The following is a 9,275-nucleotide window of genomic DNA, read 5'->3' as shown; positions in this document are numbered from 1 at the left end:
GTATCATGAGTTGTTATTGTTCCCCTCCAATATCAATTTGCTTTTCAATTTTAATTCACCATTTAAAGTAGGTTAATTCACTACACAAATATAATCAACATTTTCATACCACATTAATAATCCTTTTTTTTTTTAAAGAACTTTTAACAGCTCAATTCCTTAGATCCCAAGTCACCCACCCAACGATGGCATGTTAAGGCAAAATCTAATTTGCAGTGAGCAGCTTGAGGCCAGAGAAGCACAGACAACAATAGATAGAACACGGCTATGTACTACATTTTTTTTCCCATGGATGCACTCAGCAGATGGATATTTGTCTTCACTTAGATCTTTCATTACTTTAGATGAATAAAACAATTCTAATATTATGATATGTATTACTTCCACAGTGGGTACCATCACAAATCTCCTCTTCTAAAGAGATGGACAATGTTTAGATTCAATCATACACACTCATAAATAGACACACACATACACACACACACACACACAGACAAATCTCATACCACATTTATGTGGAAAGAAAAAAGGCACGGTTTCAATGTTATATATATTATTTACTGCATTTTTTATATATTAGCAGACTGAAATTTAGTCTGACCAAATACTACTTAATCAAAAAATAAACAGTCCTTTACTAAATGTCTAATATGTTCGGGGAGCTGTAGTAGCTGCTAGGGAAACAAAGGGAAAAATAAAATTGTTTCAGAAAATTATTAGTTAATGAAGATTATCTCCATCTCCTGATAATCTTAATCATGCTGTCATGGAAGACTGAGAATTTATGTGACTTATCCAAATTCACATAGCTAGACTCAGGTTGAACCCAGGTTTCTAGTATCTAAGGCCAGCTCTCTATCCATTACACCATGATGCTTCTCAGTAAGGCATGTGACAAGGAGACAGAAGGATCAGGGACACTGGGGAAATTGGGAAAATCTTCATTTAGAAGGTGGTGAGTTGAGTTTTGAAGAAACCTAAAGGATAAAGGCAAGAAAAGAGAATTCAAGACAATGGAGATAGCAAAGGCAGAGAGATAGGAGAAGAAATCTCTTTTTGAGGACCAACAAGTAGGCCAGTGTACAGAGTATATGGAGTGGAATAATGTGTAATAACATTGGAAAGGAAGAGTGGAGCCAGATTGTGAAGGGGTTTCATGAGGTTGTATTAGAGGGTAAAAGGTAACAAACAGGTCTGTGCCAAGGATTACTAAGTGATTAATAATTTGAGATAAATTCAATGACTTAGGTAGGGAGGGTTACAGAGCAGGGAAAAGTGGTGCTCTCAACACAATACCCTGCTCTCAATATGGAAAATAACCTTTAAACCATCCCAGTGTTAAAGTCAGAGATCCACGGGGGCAATTGATTAACCAGTCAATCAATAAGCATTTATTAAGCATCTGTTCTGTTCTAGGCACTGTGCTAGGAAGGAGTTAGTTCAGGATCTGAGTTCAGGATCAATAGGTCCAAATCCCAGGGACTTTGACATAGATCAAATTCAGGAAAACAATATAAACAGGGAAACATAGTTCCTGAAGATTTGTCTTAAGCAAAGAATCACACCAGGGGAGTATTCTTTTTCACTCACCTGAAGGCAGAACAGTCGTGAGATCAGAGGGGGAAATTGTTGAATGTGGGTCCAACAATAACATTTCTGATTCTAGCCTGCCTACACAAATATACTAGCATATTTGTAGAAGCTTATTTATCATGAAAAGGTTGACCATTGGATGAATATGCCTTTTGATCAAAGCAATACATTAAGATCATCTACTAAAGCATTAGAGAGCAGGTGTGAGTGTGTTTGTGGGATGTATTGTAGTTTGTTCATACAATTAAAAAGTCACTGCATTTACTATGCCCAAAGGGTGCTAAAAGACTGTCTGCCCTTTGATCCAGCCATAGCATTGTTGGGTTTGTACCTCAAAGAGATAATAAGGAAAAAGACATGTACAAAAATATCCATAGCTGCATTCTTTGTGGTGGCCAAAAATTGGCAAATGAGGGAATGTCCTTTAATTGGGGAATGGCTGAACAAATTGTGGTGTATGTTGGTGATGGAATACTATTGTGCTCAAAGGAATAATAAAGTGGAGGAATTCCATGGAGACTGGAACAACCTCCAGGAAGTGATGCAGAGTGAAGGGAGCAGAACCAGGAGAACATTGTACACAGAGACTGATACACTGTGGTACAATTGAATGTAATGGACGTCTCCATTAGTGGCAATGCAGTGATCCTGAACAATTCGGAGGGATCTACGAGAAAGAACACTATCCACATTCGGAGGAAAAACTGTGGGAGTAGAAACCCAGAAGAAAAACAACTGCTTGATTACATGGGTTGAAGAGATATGATTGGGTTTGTAGATTCTAAATGAACATCCTAATGCAAACATCAACAACATGGAAATAGGTTCTGATCAAGGTCCAGGAAGGGTGGGAAGAGGGAAGGGAGGAATTGAATATGAATTTTGTAACCAAGGAATAGTGTTTGAAATTGACCAAATAAAAATAAATTAAAATATTTTTTAAAATCACTGGATTTTACAATTGTTAAGTCCTCAGTGTCTGTCTAGACTATACCATATCCACAAAGTAATCTACACTATAATATACCTAAAAGTGGTCATCTGCACTCTGTTTGAAGATGTTCAGGAAGGGGGAATATACTACCTTTCAAAGCCATCCATTCCCAAAATTTCAGTTCTAATTGTTAAAAAAAACAAACTTCAATTAAAAGAAGGTCTGCCTAGATGCTATAGATCTTCTGAAGTTTGACCAAGAATAGTTTTAATATAGATCCTACTTAATACACATGACTATGAGTTAGGATTTGTGAAGGATACAAGATTTAAAAAGAAAGACTTGTTTTCCTACCCTCATGGAGCTTATAATAAAGTTGAAGAAATATATTTAACTCCAAAAACAATTACAAACAGAACAAGATATGATATGATTCAGATTCTAAAGGCAATCAAAAGTCATAAAGTAGAGAAATGCAATAGGCAAGGAATGCTACAGAGAGGACATGAGTTTCAAGATGAGAACTTCATATAATGAGTAAGATTTAAATAAGCAGAGGGAGATATTCCAAGATGGGAGAGAGATAAGAGAGATATGAATGCATCACAATATATTATATATGATATAATACAGTATAATATAGCACAATATGATACACTTATTAAGTATCTCTGCTGTGTGTAAAGTACCTAGCAAGGTGCTGGAGAGATTGAGAAATTCTTCTTGCCCTCTAAATTCTTCAAATCTAGGAGGAAACTATGACACAAATACAGATAACTATTACAAGCAATATCATATGAGAAGTGCATCTAATATTTGCTGTAATATGGTGAAATATCTCATAAATGAAGCTATTATTAACTGAGAGAGATCCCAGAATTTCACATTTCAGTTGGGCATTAAAAGAGAGAGAGAAAAGCAATAGAATATAGAGTAAGAGGAATTTGAGGATATTTTTATTTAGGAGAGCCCATGGAGAAGGGAAGGCAGAGTCAAGGGGAAGGAAAGATAAGATGACATCCCCAGTCCAAAAATTTTGCCCAAAATTTTGCTTAAATAACATAAAACAATCATTAAAAAGATAATTTCCCTCTACCACAACCAGGTATGCACACAAATAAATTTCCCATCTGAGAAAAAAAGGAATGATATTGGTAGAAAAAGCTTCTTGGACAAAGTTTTGTTAATGTACTACATAGAGAGCTGTCTTTCAAAGCCTAAAAAGACTGCCTGATAATATAACTACTGCTTTCTGGTGGTATTTGCTGCTTTTGGATAACTAAGTCATGGTCAATTTTCACAAATCTATGAGTTAGATGCATTCAATCATTTACCGAGTGCAAGTTCTTGCCTTCCTCAGCTCAGCTTAATTGACAAATAAATCCAGGTTTTGAATGACCCTAAAACAGATCATTAATAGGAGGGACAGTGGAAGGAGTTTGATAACAGCTTTTATATTCCAATTATAAAAACTTTTACAATCTGTGAGCAGTATATTAAAGCTGGTCTAACCAACAAACTAGCAATTGTCACTCTTACAAACTGTACCCAAAGTGTCAAACATTTAAATTAGGTAGGATTTAAAATGACTGACTTTTCACATTTTAGATTCATTACACTTTATAGTGGTTGATAGAATGTATAGAAGAACTAAGGTTTCTGTTTTCCTTTCTTTTCTTTTTATTTTTTCTTCTGAATATCTGTGTATGTGCAAGTATCTAACTCACACTCTGAATGGAGATTTACTCAAAGAAAATCCTTAAAGACCTTGGCAGTTTCATTCGTATGGCCATGTCTCCCAGAAGGCAACACATGGTTCAATGAAATATTTTTTTACCTCATCCTCCTATATACTCTGTTCTCTGTGTATTTTGGGTTGCTGATCTCTCTGAGTTTCCTCCTTCATTATTACCACTCCTTCATTGTCTCCTTTGCTAGATTTTCATCCAAGTCACGATTACTAACTATGGATATCCCTTAAGGTTTTGTTACTATTTGCTCTATGTATTTTATCACTTGGTAAACACATCAGTTTTTTATTAATTTAATTATTATCTCTATGCATATGTATAGACTTCCAGACCTAGATATTTGGCCCCTATTTCTTCCTTGAGTAGCACTTCTATGTCCAACTACCTATTGGATGCTTTAAACTGAATACCATCTAGGCATCTCAAACTCAATGTTTTCAAAACAAAACTCATCTTTCCCCCAATATTTTCCTCCCAGGTTTGTAACCTCCTTGTCCATTTTGGCTACTTTCTCACTCATCCTATGTATCCGGTAAATTGCCAGATCTTGCCATTTCTACCTCCACAGCATCCCTCACATCGGTCGTCTCTCTGCATTCACAGGTCAGTGTACATTTAAAACTTACTGAGTAAGGCTTGCAACAAACAATACTATTTTTTACTGATATTTCACACTTTCAGTAAGAATATCAGGGGAGACTTTGTCATATATACATACATATATATATAAAACCTAAGAAAAGTACATTCATGAAGTTCTCTTTAACTTTGTTGTTGTTCCATCATTTCAGACCTGCCTGACTCTTTGTAACAGCATTTGTTTTTTTCTTGGAAAGATATTGTAGTGGTTTGCCACTTCCTTCTCCAGATCATTTTATATATGATGAAACTGAGGCAAACAGGGTTAAGTAACTTGTCCAATTTGACAGCTGCTTGCTGACTTAGTTCATATGTGAACTCTGGTCTTCCTGACTCCAGACACAATGTTGTTTCCCTGTTCCACTTAGGTTCCCATCCCCTTAACTTACTAGGCCAGAGAAATACAACTGAAGCTAGTCTGCATAGACAGTTTATTGATGAAGTCATGTAAGTTATTTTTTTTTAATTGAACTTTCCCATGTATGTCAGCCCCTTCTTCCCTTCCATGTACCATACAAGTCATAACCCAACAAAAAGATATATATTTCTATTTATCAGCTCATTCTCTGAGGTCCATATTCACCAGTTACTCTTCAAATATTAGTTCTGTAGTTGTACATAGTATTCTTTTCATTTCATTCTTCATTATTCTATGTAAGTCTTTCCAAGATTTTTGGAATTAATCCATGCCAGTTCTTTATTAATACTGTCCCTATTCCTTATATACTCATTGGATATCAGCATAATAATCATTAGTTCCCATTTATATTGTGTTTAAAGGTTTATGAAGTACTTTCCAGATATTACTTTCTCTTTTAATCTTCATAACAACTTTAGGAGGTAGGAGATATTATTGTTAATAATAGTTAAGGAATATGCTGTTATTGTTATCCCTCCAAAAAGTAAAGCATGTGGAGACTGAGTGCACTGTTCTCAAAAGGAACCCCAAATAAGCCTCCTCTCCTTCAATATGACAGTTTTCAAGCCCTAAAACTCCTCTACTTCTCAACTTTTACTCTAGAAGACAAATTGCCAATTATCCTAGCTCAAAGATATGGTGGATCTACCTCCTTCAGATATTTTATGAATCTACATACATCTCAGGATTTAGGACGGTGGAAAAAACGTTAGAAAATAGCTGTTGATGTTTTGTTTTCCAGGACCAAGACAAGATGGCAGAGTGGAAGAGGGGAATCTGGAAACCATCATGAGAATCCTCATCAAATAATATTAAAATAACCCCACAAAACTAATACAGGAATGAAAGAACCAACAAGGAGACAGAGTGAAGCAACTTTCATGAAGAGAACAACTTGAACAGTAGGCAAAGAACATCTAAGGCACTGAGTGGAGAGGGGAACATAGCCAGCAAGAGGCTACAGCAAGGAGTAATGAGCAAGCCAATAGCAAGCCCTTCCCCTCCATCCCACCTCTGCTGTGCCAGGTTATGAACCTGGGTGGAAGCCAACATCCATATTCTGAGACCTAACCTGGGTCAATAGGGGTCCAACCCAACATACACCTCTTAAAGTTCCAAACAAACCTGCGGTAAGGTCCAGAATTCTAGGCCAGGGCAGTCTGTGCTATGCATCCTGATCTGTCTGGACCCAGAGCAAGGCCAGGAGTCCAAGCTCCAGCTTATAGTGAGGACACAGATACAAGTTTGGAGCAGTCAGTGAACTTAGAGCTGGGTCCCCAAGTCCCTGGCAGAGACAGTTCCCAAGGTACTGGCTTGAGGAGGAACCCTGACTAACCCTTGCCAAGCTCAATGTGGATCCCCAGGGCAGGGGAATCTGCTATGTGCTGTGTTCCTGGCCTAAGCAAGCCCAGAGTAAGATCAAAAGCCTACATCCAAGCCTGAGGCTAGAATTTGAGCTGTCAGCAGTCTTAGGGGTAATTAAATCAGCAGTGGGAGGTGGTCAGAGCTCACAGCCCAGATGCCATCATACCATCTTAGAAGAACTGTAACTTAAAGAAACCCAGAAATAAGGCTAAGGAAGCACTATGTTTAAGAGGGTACCCTAATCTCCAAGAGAATAGAATCTACCTTTAAAAAGGCTGGGAAAATGATCAAACATCAAACAAAAAGAAATACTTCTAACCATAGAGAATTTTTATGGAGACAAAGAGTAAGGCACAAACACATAAGGGGACAATGAAAGCAGAACAAACACATGCAAAACCCCAAAGAAAAAATGAATTGGACTCATATTCTGGAAGAGCTAAAAAAAATTTAAAAAATCAAGTAAGAGAGGCAAAAGAAAAATGGCAAAGAGAAATGAAAGCAATTCAGAAAGAAATGGGCCAAGAAAAAGAGGCTCAAAAGCTCTTAGAAGAGCTTTTGGAAGATGGAAGAAAATTGTTGCTTAAAAATTAGAATTTTTCAATTAGTAACTAATGACTTTATGAGACATCAAGAAACAATAAAACAAAATCAAAAGAATAAAAAAAGTGAAATATATCATTGAAAAAATAACTAACCTGGATAATAGATCTAAGAGAAACAATTTAAAAATTATTGGACTACCTGAAAACCATGATAAAAAATAATAATTTAAAAAAAGCCTGGGCAGCATAATACAAAAAAAAAATTATCAAAGAAGACTCCCCCAAAATTCTTAAACAAGAATGGCTGAACAAATTATGGTACATGTTCGTAATGGAATACTATTGTGCTTTAAGAAATGATGAGCAAGATGATTTCAAAAAAAGCTGGAAAGATCTGTGGGAACTGATGCAGAGTGAAAAATAGAAGAACTGGGAGAACATTGTATACATTAACAGTAATGTTGGACAATGATTATCTGTGAAAACTTGGCCACTCAACAATACCATGATTTGTGATAATCCTGAAAGATGTCTAATAGGGAATGCTATCCAACTCCAAAGAATGAACTGTTGGAATTGATTTTCACATCAGCATCTTTTTGGCTTTATTCTGACATTTTGACTTGTTTTGGTTATATATGACTTTGCTCTTATAACAATGACCAAATGTGTTTTGCATGGCAATAAAAAAAATAAAAATAAATATTTTAAAAAGACATGGGAGGCTCTTTGCAAAAGGGGAGAAGATACCAAGAGAAAATTTAGTGATGTAAAAAAATCAATAAAAATTTATCTAAAAAAAGAAAATAGCTGTTAAAAAGCTTCATATTAAATATGTAGATACTGAAATTCAGAGGCTACCTGATTTGTCTCTGTTGACAGTCTTCTTTCCCAATCCCATATATTTTTGTGGTTTCTATATGAAACATTTCTCAACACATTTCAAATGATAGGCATTCTGAAAAAATATCACCCCTTTTATCTCTTTTCTTCATCAGTTTTGTTTTTCTAAATAGTGCTACATTTGAGCATTCCTTGGAAAAGAGATTCTCTGGCATTTTGAAACCCCAATTTTTCTAAATAAAACAGTTTTGTATTTTAAAACTCTGTGCTAAATTAAAATACTGGAGCCTTCCTTTGAAGGAGAAATTTGTGTTGATACATACATGTGAATACATTGAATTCCTCTGTCTATGAAGAAATAAAATCAACATGATGAAAAAAATATGGAGCTCATGTTATACTTTTTTATTGGAAAAAATACCAGAAGTGGGTTCATTAATGTCAGGGATGGCTAGTCTTACTTTTAGGCATGGAATAAGAGAAATTATATCTTGCCCATCATCTTTCATCTTTTCATCTGAATTTCACAGTTTGGGAATTTTTGCATCTAAATCATCAAAAAGTGTTTTCATGTGTTTCTTCTAGTATTTCCTAACAAAATAGATACTGGAAGGTAAGATTATAAACTATTACCTACTATTAGAAACTTGTTTTTTTCCCCATTTCTTATTTGTGATAGGCAATTGGGAATAAATAAAATGTTTTAGGGATGTGACATAGTACTTACAGCTGGAAATAGTAACAAAAGAAAATAAAAGCAAGGGAGAAAAATGCCAAAGTAGAAAAAGTGCTTAAAATTGCTAACTAATTGATGGAGTAAGGGAAAAATGACTGGAATTTTCCCAAAAGACAGATTTGTCTAATTCTTATTAGAAAGAGTCACCTGGAATGAAAAATTCATAATTGGAAGAGAGCAGAAAATCTTGAAGGAGTAGAGAATGATACTAAAGGCTATCTTTATATGTTGTATTTAAGTTCGTGGAATCCCAGGGGTAACTCTATACAATGTTAAGAACCACTTTCAAATGTCAGAGGATTCTGTTCTGAACATGTTTGAAGAGAAGCTCCAAAAAAACAGAGAATTCATGTCAAATCTTGAATGAGTCACTTGCCAAACTCCAAAATGTTAGCTTCCCTAATTGTTATTTTCTTTTTTCTTTTCATGAATACCAAGTTTAGGATTTTAC

Source organism: Monodelphis domestica, chromosome 3 (genome assembly GCF_027887165.1).
Source record: "Monodelphis domestica isolate mMonDom1 chromosome 3, mMonDom1.pri, whole genome shotgun sequence".
NCBI classification, from domain to species: Eukaryota; Metazoa; Chordata; class Mammalia; order Didelphimorphia; family Didelphidae; genus Monodelphis; species Monodelphis domestica.
Note: the sequence above shows the minus strand (reverse complement) of the source record.